The 12,188-nt window shown below is 40.5% G+C and overlaps 1 pseudogene; it reads right to left on the reverse strand.

Moving 5' to 3' along the window:
* Nucleotides 1-218: 218 nt before the first annotated feature.
* Nucleotides 219-650, reverse strand: LOC102873955 (annotated as a pseudogene).
* Nucleotides 651-12,188: the final 11,538 nt, after the last annotated feature.

Genomic DNA, 12,188 nt, shown 5'->3' on the forward strand with positions numbered 1-12,188 from the left:
GTTCCAGTTTCTCCACAACCTCGCCAGCATTTGTTGCTTGCTGTTCTGTTAAATTTTGCTATTTTGACTGGGGTGAAATGATATCTCATATGTATGTTCATCTTATATCCTGCTACTTTGCTGAATTAATCAACTATGTCCAATAGTTGGTTTGGTGTTTTTTTGTGGGTTTTTTTTTTCATATAGAAATTTATTAGTATGACATTTTCATCAAAACTTTAAGATCTTGGCCATTCCTTCTTGCCTTTGTATAAGGCCAAAAAAGATACATTAGCCACTTTGACAACCTTAAAGTGGACTCCGGGAATGTCACCAACAGCATGACCTTTGCGACCAAATCCAGCAACAAGAACGTCTTCGTTTTCCTCAATAAAATTCAAGCATCCGTCATTAGGTACAAAGGCTGTGCTTTTCTTGCCGTTCTTAATGAGCTGGACTCTGACACACTTTCTAATGGCAGAATTTGGCTGCTTGGCCTCAACACCCACTTTTTCCAACACAATTCCCTTTGCATGAGATGCTCCTCCAAAGGGGTTGGCCTTCAAAGCTGTGCCCAAATGGGCTTTTTTGTGCTGTTTATGGTGCCACTTCTGGTTACGCCGATGGCTGCGCAGCTTCCTGGCGGTACGAAGACCTCGACACTTGCCCATGTCGGCCTGATCACAGATGCAAGAGAAAGAGAGAGGAAGCACAGGAAGGACCTACACTGTCCAATAGTTTTCTTGCTGACTCTTTAGGGTTTTCTAGGTATACTATCATATCATCTGCATAGAGAGCTACTTTTACCTCCCCTTTGCCAATTTTGATACCTCTCATTTCCTTCTCTTGTCTTATTGCTATCGCTAAGACTTCCTATACAATATTGAATAAGAGAGGTGATAGTGGGCATCCTTGCCTAGTTGCTGTTCTTAAAGGGAATACCTTTAACCTCTCTCCATTGAGAACAATGTTGGCTCTTGGGTTTGCATAAATACTTTACACTATGTTGAAGAAATTCCCCTCTACTCCTATTTTTTTGCAGTATACATTATTGAACCCATCTTACTCCTATTTTGTTGAGTGTTTTAATCAGGAAAGGGTGTTGGATTTTTCAAAAGCCTTTTCTGCATCAATTGATAGTATCATGTGTTTCTTGTTCTTTGCTTTGGTAATGTGATGAATTACATTAATTGTTTTCCTTATGTTGAACCATCCTTGCATAACTGTTAGGAATCCCACTTGGTCATGGTGAATTATTTCTCTGATATATCATTGAATTCTATTGGCCAGTATTTTATTCAGGATTTTTGCATCTATGTTCATAAGAGGTATTGGCCTATAGTTTTCTATTTTGGTGGTGTCCTTTCCTGGCTTTGGTATCAAGGATATATTTGCTTCATAGAATGAATCTGGGAGAATTCCATCTTTCTCTATTTCCTGAAATAGTTTATGTAGAATTGGTGACAGTTCTTCTCTGAATGTTTGATAATATTCATTTGTAAAACCATCTGGTCCAGGGCTTTTTTTGGTTGGAAGTTGCTGTATTACCTTTTCAATGTCTTCTTTTGTAATGGGTCTGTTCAGATATTCAATTTCAGTTTGCATCAGTTTAGGTAGGTCGTGCATTTCTAAGTATTTGTACATTTCCTCTATGTTTTCATATTTGTTGAGTATAGTTTTTCATAGTAATCTAATGTTAGTTAGCTTTTTTATTTTAGTTGGGTCTGTTGTGATGTTGCCTGATTCATCTCTTATTCGTATTGTTTGTGTCTTCTCCTTCTTTGCTTTCGTGAGTTTTGCTAATGGTTTGTCGATTTTATTGGCCTTTTCAAAAAACCAACTCCTAGTTTTGTTGATAGTTTCAATTGTTTTTTGGTTGTGTAGTTCATTTATTTCTGCTCTAATTTTTATAATTTCAATGTTTAAGAGGGTGTCAGGTTTTATTGCTGTTCTTTTTCAATTTGCTGGAGATATTGCGTTAGAGAGTTAATGGTCAATTTTTCCTGCCTTTTGATGTGTTTGCTTATTGCTATATATTGACATCTGATTGCTCCTTTAGCTGTTTCCCAGAGGTTTTGGTAAGTGGTGTTTTCACAGTCATTTGTTTCAAGACAATTTTTAATTTCGTTTTTTATTTCTTCTAGTATCCAGTCATGTTCAAGCAAGGTGCTGTTCAGCTTCCAAATGTATGGTTTTTTCTCCTTTATCTTCTTGTTATTGATTTCTAATTTTGTAGCATTATGGTCTGAAAAGATGCTTTGTATTGTTTCCATGTTTGTTTTTTAATTTATTGATGCTTGCCTTGTGACCTAGAATGTGATTTATACTGGAGAACATTCCATGCACATTGGAGAAGAAGGTATTCTGTTCTTTTGGGGGGTACATTAGCCTATAAATATCTATGAGGTCAAGTTGGTTTATTGCATGGTTTAATTCTTCAGTATCTCTGTTGAGTTTCTTTGTGGTAGTTCTATCTTTTCTTGAGAGGGGTGTATTGAAGTCTCCAAGTACTATAGTAGTGTTATCTATTTCCTCTTCAGTTTTGTTAATGTTTGTTTTATATATTTTGCAGGTCTTTCATTTGGTGCATAGATATTTATTATTGTTATGTCCTCTTGTTCTATTGACCCTTTCAGCATTATGTAGTGACCTTCCTTGTCCTTTGTGATGCTTTTTACATTGACATTTCTTTTATAAGAGATTAATATCCCTACTCCTGCTTTTTTCTGGTTGCCATTTGCTTGGTATAATTTTCCCCACCCTTTTATTTTTAGTCTTTTATTTATCTTCATTTTTCAGGTGTGTCTCTTGTAGACAACATATCAATGGATTTTAGTTTTTTATCCAATCTGGTACTCTTTTTCTCTTTAACGGTGAATTTAAACCATTCACATTCAGTGTGATTATTGAGAGACAAGGTTTTATTGCTATCATTGTGTTGAGTTCTTTTTGGTGTTGTTGCTAGTTACTTTGGTCCATGATGCTTTTGCTGGTACCTCTGTAAGGACATCTCTGAGTCTTTCCTGCAATGCTGGTCTTGTTTTTACAAACTCCCTTCGGTTCTGTTTTTCTGGGAATATCTTGATCTCTCCTTCATATTTGATGGATAATTTTGCTGGGTACAATATTTTTGGTTGACAGTTGTGTTCTTTGAGTGTTTGATATATGTCCTTCCATTCTCTTCTTGCTTGCATGATTTCTGCTGAGAAATCAGCACTTAATCTTATCTGCTCTCCCTTATATGTTTCTCCTTGTTTCTTCATCACTGCTTTCAGGATTCTCTCCTTATCTTTGGTTCTGGAAAATTTAACTATGATATGCCCTGGCGTTTTCCTTTTGGGGTCTATTCTATATAGTGTTTGCTCAGCTTCTTGAATATATATTCTCTCATTCTTCGTTATGCCTGGGAAGTTTTCCTCTACTAATTCTTCCACAACTTTTTTGGTGCCTTTACTTGCTTCTGCCTATTCTAGGATTCCAATGATGTGCATGTTATTTCTCTTGATGGTGTCCCACATTATTCTTAGATTTTCCTCTTTTTCCTTCTTTTTTGATTCTCCTTTTTGCTCTAGCAGATCAGTGCTGACAATTATTTTCTTTCACTGATTCTGTGTTCCCTTTCTTCAACTATGTTCATGTGTCCCTCCATCCTGTTGACAGCATCTGAAACCTTATATTTTGGATCTTGGTTTCTTGTTTTTCCAGTGCCTCTAATGTCTCGTTCATTTTATCTGCATGGTTTTGGATTGGTTTTGTGGGTTTTTTTTTTAAGCTCCTCCTGATTTTTGCTTGTAGTGTCATGTAATTCTTCAAGTTTGTCTTTCACCCATTGAAAATATTCAATCATTGTTCTTTTAAATTCTGTGTCAGAAAGTTCCATCAGACTTTTTGGCTTCAGGAAATCCTTGGTACTATGTCACGTTTTGGGGGTGACATCTTACTTTGTGCTTGTGTAGCTTGTGAGGTGGCCTGTTTCTTTCATGATAATTCTGTGGTAGAGTTTTTTCATGCCTAAGGTGATGATATGCTCCTTATCTACTGCTACAGAAGATGGTGTAATAGCTATGTTGCCTGTGTTTCTGTCTGAACTTCTGGACCAAGGGAAGTGTCTGTTAATAGCCTATGAAAGTGCCCTCTTTTGTTGGATAATTGTTACAGCTAAGTCAGACCAAGTTGCTGGGGATTAAAGGCAGTTAGATGACTGGGACAGGGAGGAACAAGTGGGGCAGGCACAAGCACCATGTATGTTGGGTGTTTGTGTGCTCAGATGCAACACAGGGGGACCTCACTCAGGCTGCAGCTGTCCTGTTTCCACCTGGCCAGGGGGCTATCTGCCTGGGTGGGCCCGTGCATGGAACTCATTCAGTTTGCAGATGTCTTGATCATGCCTGGCAGGGACACCTGCCCGGGTGGGGATGTGAGTGACCTCACTCAGGTTGCAGATGTCTGGCTGGCACCTGGCAGAGTTAGTTTCCAGGTGGGCACGTGCAAGGGCCTCAATCCATTTGTAGCTGTCCCTCTTGTGCCTGGTGGGGCTACCTGCCCTTGTGCAGACCTGCAGGGACCTCAATCAGGTTGCAGCTGTATGGCTTGCACTGACAGGGCTGGCTTGAGGGCTCGTGTGAGTACTTTGGTCAGGTTGCAAATGTTTGTCTGGGGCTCCACGGGGGGGGGTGCGGGGCTGGGGCACCACGGAGTGGGGGGATCCTTTCGCAGAAGTTAAGCTGTTAAGTTGCCTGTCCTTACAACATCAGACTGTCCATGTCGGTCTCTGTGCCACCCGCCTCCTGCTTTTACAATTCTTATCCATTAGGGGAAAGCAAAAGCATTTATGAAGTGATATGATATCTGCTGTGTTGTTGTTGTTGTTATGTGCCGTCGAGTCGCCTGCGACTCATAGCGACCCTATGTACAACAGCCCTAAACTCCACTCTGTCCTGTGCCAATCGCACTGTCTCTGACACTCCCATCCCAATTATCCCAGTCACTGAATCAATCCACCTCATAGAGGGCCTTCCTCTCCTGTGCCGTCCCTCCACCCTCCCAAGCATGATGTCCCTCTCTAAGGACCGGTCTCTCCTCACTACATGTCCAAAGTAAGTTAGACGGAGCCTCAGAATCCTTGCGTCCAAGGAGCCACCCGGTTTAACCCTCTCCAGAACAAATCTATTTGTTTTCCTAGCAGTCCATGGTATTCTCAATACTCTTCTCCAGCACCACAGCTCAAAGGCATCAGTTCTCCTTCTATCCTCCTTGGTCATTGTCCAACTCTCTGATGCATAACAGGTGATTGCGAAGACCATGGCCTGTATCAGACGCACCTTAGTCTCCAGAGAGACACCACTGCTCTTCAGTACTTTGGAGAGGTCCCTAACAGCAGACTTTCCCATGGCAATGCGCCTTTTAATTTCCTGGCTGCTGGTGCCAAGACTGTTGACTGTGGAGCCAAGCAAACTAAAGCTGTGTACAATCTCAATCTCTTCACCATCTATCCTGATGCTGCCAATTGGTCCAGTGCTGAGAATCTTTGTCTTCTTGACATCGAGCCTCAATCCATATTGTAGGCTGCAGTCCTTGACACTCTGCAGCAGGCGCTTCAGGTCCTCCTCAGTTTCAGCAAGCAGGGTTGTGTCATCCGCATAACGCAGGTTGTTGTTAAATCATCCACCAATCCTGACCCCACATTTTTCCTCATAGAGCCCAGCCTCCCGGATAATCTGTTCTGCATATAGGTTGAAAAGGTATGGAGATAGGATGCATCCCTGGCGTACGCCCTTCCCAATTTGGAACCATGCTCTGTTCTGACGACTGCCTCCTGGTCCAAGTATAAGTTTCGCATTAGAACGATCAAGTGTTCTGGGATTCCCATTCTTCTCAGAGTCAGCCACAGTTTGTTATGATCTACACAGTCAAATGCCTTTGCATAGTCAATGAAACACAGATAGACATTCCTCTGGTATTCCCTGCTTTCAGCCAAGATCCATCTAACATCAGCAACAATATCGCTAGTACCATGACCCCTTCTAAGCCCAGCCTGGACTTCCAGCAATTCTCTCTCTGCTGATGTGCTGTTCTAGTCGTTTGTGGATAATCTTCAGTAAAATCTTGCTTGCATGTGAAATCAGTGAAATTGTTCTGTAGTTTCCACATTTGGTTGGGTCGCCTTTCTTTGGGATAGGAACAAATATCGATCTCTTCCAGTCAGTTGGCCAAGTGTTCGTTCTCCAGATTTCTTGGCACAACTTGGTGAGCACGTCCAGGGCAGCATCTGCTGACTGAAATATGTCAATTGGTATACCATCTATTCCTGGAGCCTTATTTTTGGCCATGTCCTTCAAAGCAGCCTGAACTTCTTCTTTCATCACCATAGGCTCTTGCTCATATGTTGTTTCATGAAATTCTTCTGTGTCTTCCAATTCCTTTCGATACAGTGACTCAGTATATTCCTTCCATCTTTTTTTAATACTGCCGGGATCATTTAACGTTCTGCCGAAAGCATCATTGATTATAGCAACTCGAGGTTTGAATTTGTTCTTCAGTTCCTTGAGCTTAAGATATGCTGAGCGAGTTCGGCCCTTTTGATTTTCCGACTCCAACTCCTTGCACATTTCATTGTAATATTTTGCTTTGTCATCCCGTGCTGCCTTTTGAAATCTTCTATTCAACTCTTTAGTATCTTGAGTTCTTCCCTGTGCTTCCAGTAAAAGAACAACAGGTGCCAACAGAGAATTAAAAGAATAGCCGAAAGTTGTTATGCAATGCCTCCCCCCAAGTCCACTACACTATGCAGCCTTCACTCTGGCCTTCTGTAACGACAAGAACACTCATTCATATGTCCCTTTTAAATAGTTCTTTCCCTCACCTGTTCTAATGCAATATACATCATTCCTCCCCTCCTTTTCTGTCTTCCCTCAACCCCGATGTCAGTCCCATTTTACGACAGTGACCCTATGCAAATTTATCCTTTTGCGACTGAGTTATTTCACTCAGTATAATGTCCTCCGGAGTCACCCATTTTGAATATTTCATGAGTTCCTTATTTTTCATTGCAGTGTAGTATTCCACTGTGTGAATATGCCAGAGCTTCTCTATTCATTTGTTTGTTGATGGGAGTATTTTTAATTTTTAAAAATAAGCAGTAATTTATTTCTCTATGGCAAAAAATTCTTGAGATAGGTGGCAACACAGAGACAAATGTGATAATATTTTATTAAATCAGAGATATTAAAAAGAACATTTAAAAAATCAGAGATACAAATGAAAACTCTGGAAAAAGGTTTGTGACTAATAGCCTTTAAGCTACTCAATGACATCAGCTCTTGACCATAACCACAGATCTGTGCTGCAACTCCAAGAGTTCATCTGCGTTCAACTGAGGAAGCAGGGGAGAGGTAGACACTAGTCACATATATCTTTTTCTATAGAAAAAGAAAAAGCTTTTCCCACACTGCCCACCACCACTTCCTGCATCCCTTCCCCACCCCCCGTTTCCATTTATATCTCTTCAGCCACAACTAGAGCACACACAGCCACTCTGGATATTATCAAGTGACCACCAAGTAGATTCCCATTCATAATGATGAGTGTTTTAGGGAGCAGTAACCATAGGGTTACCGTGACTGTGACTTTGTAGAAGCAGGTTGTCAGGACTTTAGCCTGAGACTCCTCTGTTGTTAAGTGCTGTTGAGTATGCTCAATAGAAAGAAACCCTGCCTGGTCTTTTGCCATAATCCATTTTGTTGATGGATTGATATCTCTTGAATCCAAACAATCAATCTTTCATTCAGTAGTAGTCAAGTAGTTAGCCATTTGTTCCATTTGGAAAACACCAAGTCCACTGCCATTTAGTTGATTCAGTCTCACGGCAACCCTGTGCATTGCAGAGTCAAGGTTGCTTGGCTATAACCTTTACAGAAGCAGATAACCAGGTCTTTCTTTGGAGAGGCCTTCGGGTGAGTTCTAACTGCCAACCCTTTCCTTAGTAACAGAACCTTTCACCATTTGTGCCATCCAGGGGCCCCTAGATATAACTCAAACTCAACAATTCATTGTCATTGAATCATAATTGACTCATATCTGACCCTCTGGTGGGTTTCTGGAGGCTGTAAGTTACATGGGAAGAGATTGTCCATTTTATTCCCATAGAGCTGTTGGTGGATCCAAATCAAGACACTGCCTTGGGGTTAGCAGATCAACTCACTGTGGACTACATCAACAAAATTCAGTCCCCTTCCCCAGATGTTGTTGTTGTTGATGATCAAGTGCAACTGACCCTCTGGCGGGTTTTCATAGGCAGTTAATCGCATTGGAGGAAATTGCCCATCCTTCTCCCACATATAAATTAAGCAAAATTATAGACAATTGTAATTATCCATATGCAAATTTTCTATTTTGATCTGGAATAATTTCACACATAACTAGGAACTAAAAAATGGCTAAACTAGGAAACAGAATCACAACTTCTCAGTTGTATAGCTCACCTGAATCCTTAAGGATTTATTTCCTTGTTTCTTTGCTTGCTTGTTTAGATAACCCAATAAACTGATTTTAATAAACAATAATTTATTATGGACTCTAAAGTGTGCTAGTTTGGCTCTGGTGTCTTACCTCTCAAGGTGTAAACAAATTCATGTTCTTCATTAAAAATGTGTCAAATGTCAATTTTTGGTTAAGCAAAGGAGAGAGGTTCAGCTCATCATTGAGGTGGATGTAGAAAACTATTCTAACCAAAATCTTTTCTTTTTTAAGGCATCTTCTCCTGTGCTTCATTTTCCTCTTCTGTGAAATGTAGGCACTTGACTTCTTCCCAGTAGGGATTAATTAAATCTAATGGAAACACTTTTAAGAATTCTAAGCTATCTCAAATTACAGAAGTGAAAACTATCATTAAAATATTTTCATCATTATGTTAAATATAACACAGACACACCCACCTTCTCTCCATTCAGGAAGATCTTTGCAAAGGAGTAATTAATAGGGATGATGTCACAACCAAGATCCTTACTTTCATCCTGAAAACTGTAACTTTTCAAATACTTCCAGACTCCTGATCATTATTAGCTGTTAGCTGTCACTGAGTTGATTCTTGGTGACCCCATGCGGGTTGAGTAGAAGTGCCCCACAGAGTTTTCAAAGGCCAATTGCCAAGTCTGTCTTCCAAGACACCTGAATAAATTTGGACTACCAATCTTTTGGTTAGTAGTCAAGTGGTAGACTTTTAAAATATATTAAGCATATTGAATAAGTACAATTATCTCCAGATCTGGGTGGAAGCATGCTGGAAATCTTTATCTTTGTAAAAGCAAAGTGAAGAAATATTAACAAGTTGCCATTATTTAGGAGAAAATGGCCAGTCCTTGGAAAAAGATAATGCTGACAAAGAAAAGTCAGTGAAAGAGAGGGTAACTCTCAGTGAGATGGGCTGACACAGTGACTATAACAATGGATTCAAGCATCACAGAGATCATGACAATAGCACAGACTACGACAAGGTTTATATCTGTTGATAGAAGGTTTATATGAGTCGTAGACAACAGTCCTTTAGGGAATCCTACCAAAATCTCAGAACATAGAGGAATTTAAAAAAAATGCTAAATTAAGTGTTTGGAAAATAATTTTGCCCCCAGAAAGATCCCATAGATCTATACTAGCCTTTTAAATTCACACTATGAGATAAGATGTTCCTCTTCTCAAGAGTTCATAGCTCCCTATCCAGAAAGGGAGGATGGGTAGTTTTTCAGCCATTATATTTCAGTGCCCCTGAGGAATTAGCTAGCTAGTGCATTTATGATCCAAATTTTTCTTACAGTGATGCAGTTTTTTGATATTCAAAAAAAAAAGAACTCACATCTCCCTGTGATTAGAAACCCTGTATCTTTTTCCAGTATCTGCAAGGATTCTTGCCTGGTTAAGTAGAGTGAGGCAGGGCAACATGATGCTTTATCTAGAGACTTCTGGTTCAGATTAGCAGCTGGTTCACATTTCTCTGTCATACATGTTTCACCTCAGATTCTTTCTACCCCACTCAACCAAAATATGTTCCTTCCCTTTAATTTCCCCTAAACAATATTCACCAAGGTGAATGTATCATTGCCAGTACTTACCTGGATTTGAAGCAGGAAAGGGGTACTATATCCCATAAAGGGCACAGACTTTAAAGCTGGACTACTCCTTATTCCATTCCCCATCCAGACATCTGACTCCACCTCCAGCCACTACCGTGAGGTCATCCCTTTCTTTTTCCAAGATCATGCCATTGATGTTTCATGCCACTAGTATTTCAAATGCAGCTGTAGTGGCTTAGTGATAAGGAGTTGAATTCACCAGCTGTTCCACAGGAGAAAGATGAGCAATCTTTTCCTGGTGGTTTACTGCTTCTAAAAACCTACTAGAGAGTCAGCTGTGGGTGGATTCCAACTTGACAGTATACAACAACAATGTTATTTCAAATACCAGCAGAGTTATCCATGGTGGACAGTTCTCAGGAGAACATCCAGACAAAGACTAAGAAAAAGAGACCTTGTGTGATCTATTTTAGGCTAAAAATAAAAATGGAGGTTGAAGCTCAACTCAAAAATCCTATGTCAGAATATTTTCCAAAACCAGAAAATCCTATGTCAGGACATTCCCCAAAACCAGTCCTATGATCTTACATGGCATCATCTGCCTCCTGACCACCGCTCTATGAACTGTCAAGAAGAAGACACCCTTCTCAGGAGTTTTCTGCCTCTTGCCATTACTGTCCTTCCAAACAACACCAGAGCAATTCAAGGTAAATAGCAGCATTTCTCCTCTCTCGCATCTCCTGCCCACATTGTGAGCAGATCTTCCCATGAAAATCAAAGGTAATTAAAGAAAACCTTATTCCCTTGAGTCTCTCTCCCCCCCCCCGGGAACCTCCACTACTTACCCCTCCCCATCACTAGAACCAAACAATTCTGCCCTTCTCAGTACCCTCCACTGGAGGTGTCTCCTCAGCTACCTTGATAACTCTTTTATTGCAAGAACATGGCATAGCCATAATATAAATTAGATAATGGGTCTCAATAGCCCTAAAATGGAACACTTGAGTTCAACACTCTCAGAGACTTCAACAATTTCTACTAATGCAATGGCAAATGGTCAAAAAAATCCCTTTCTTTGCTCACTGCTCTCTGTCCTTCTCTTTGTCAAAATCGTCATACTTAGCAAATTCTCTTTTTAAACCCTTTCGCCTTTCTGATCAAAAACTTCCTCACTTTTGATCTCTCTGATGCCAAGCACCTCCTACCCTCCTCCTTGATCTACTACCACCACTGCCATATGCAAAAGCCCCCTTCCTTTTTCTCCTTCCAGCCTCTCTCAGCCTGAAACTGCAGCTAAAATTTCTATCCTACGCTCATAACTAACCAATCAGTTAAAAAATAAATCTTAAGTCTTCTGAAACTAAAACATCACCTTCCTTTTCAAACCCTAACCTGCAGATAAAACATCATCTTTCTTCTTTTTCTGACCCCATACAGTAAATAATCCCACATACCATCCTCCCCTAACCTCTTGACCAAAAGTCACAGATAAAGGGCTCAAACTCCTCTGCCCCTCTCTGCCCTCCTCCCAACATGCCCCCCACTCCATTACAGCACATTACCCTCTATCAAAATTCAGCCCCCCCCCCAATCCCTATAAAATATAAAATCTATCCAGCAACACCCTTCTTTCTCTTTCTTGGCTTGACTTTGTCCTTCAAGGGGAGAGGGAATCCTCATGAAACATTCTGTACTTCTACCCTTGACTTCCAAGGGGTGAGGAAATCCTCATGACTCTGCCTAAAGAAAATTTTTCCAAAAGACTTCACTTACCTTTCGGTTTTCCAGTGCCAGAGAGAGAGAAAGAGACTGCTGCTTCTTTCAGGTCCCTGGTTCGGGTGCCAGATGTTGCAAATAGGTTGCAGAAAGGAAGCAGGGACACAAAGAAATGAATTCTGAAAAAGAGGGAAGGCTGAGGCAGAGGTCCTCTAACAGTTTAGCACTGTGAAAAGGTCACTTTCTTAGTCTCCCTATGGTTTTTATTTAGTTCAAGCCAATCCTCCTAAAAGTGGTCTATCTCCAGAGACTATACTTTCCTCATACTTAAGTGTTGCAAACGTAACAGTGGGTAAACTTAATCTTGAAACTAAGACCAAAGTTCAGACACAGCATCCCCTCTGCTGGGCAGAATTCTCTGTTTGCAGA

The sequence above is a fragment of the Elephantulus edwardii genome, unplaced genomic scaffold, assembly GCF_000299155.1.
Source record: "Elephantulus edwardii isolate Elephantulus edwardi_28Jun2011 unplaced genomic scaffold, EleEdw1.0 scaffold00152, whole genome shotgun sequence".
Classification (NCBI taxonomy): Eukaryota; Metazoa; Chordata; class Mammalia; order Macroscelidea; family Macroscelididae; genus Elephantulus; species Elephantulus edwardii.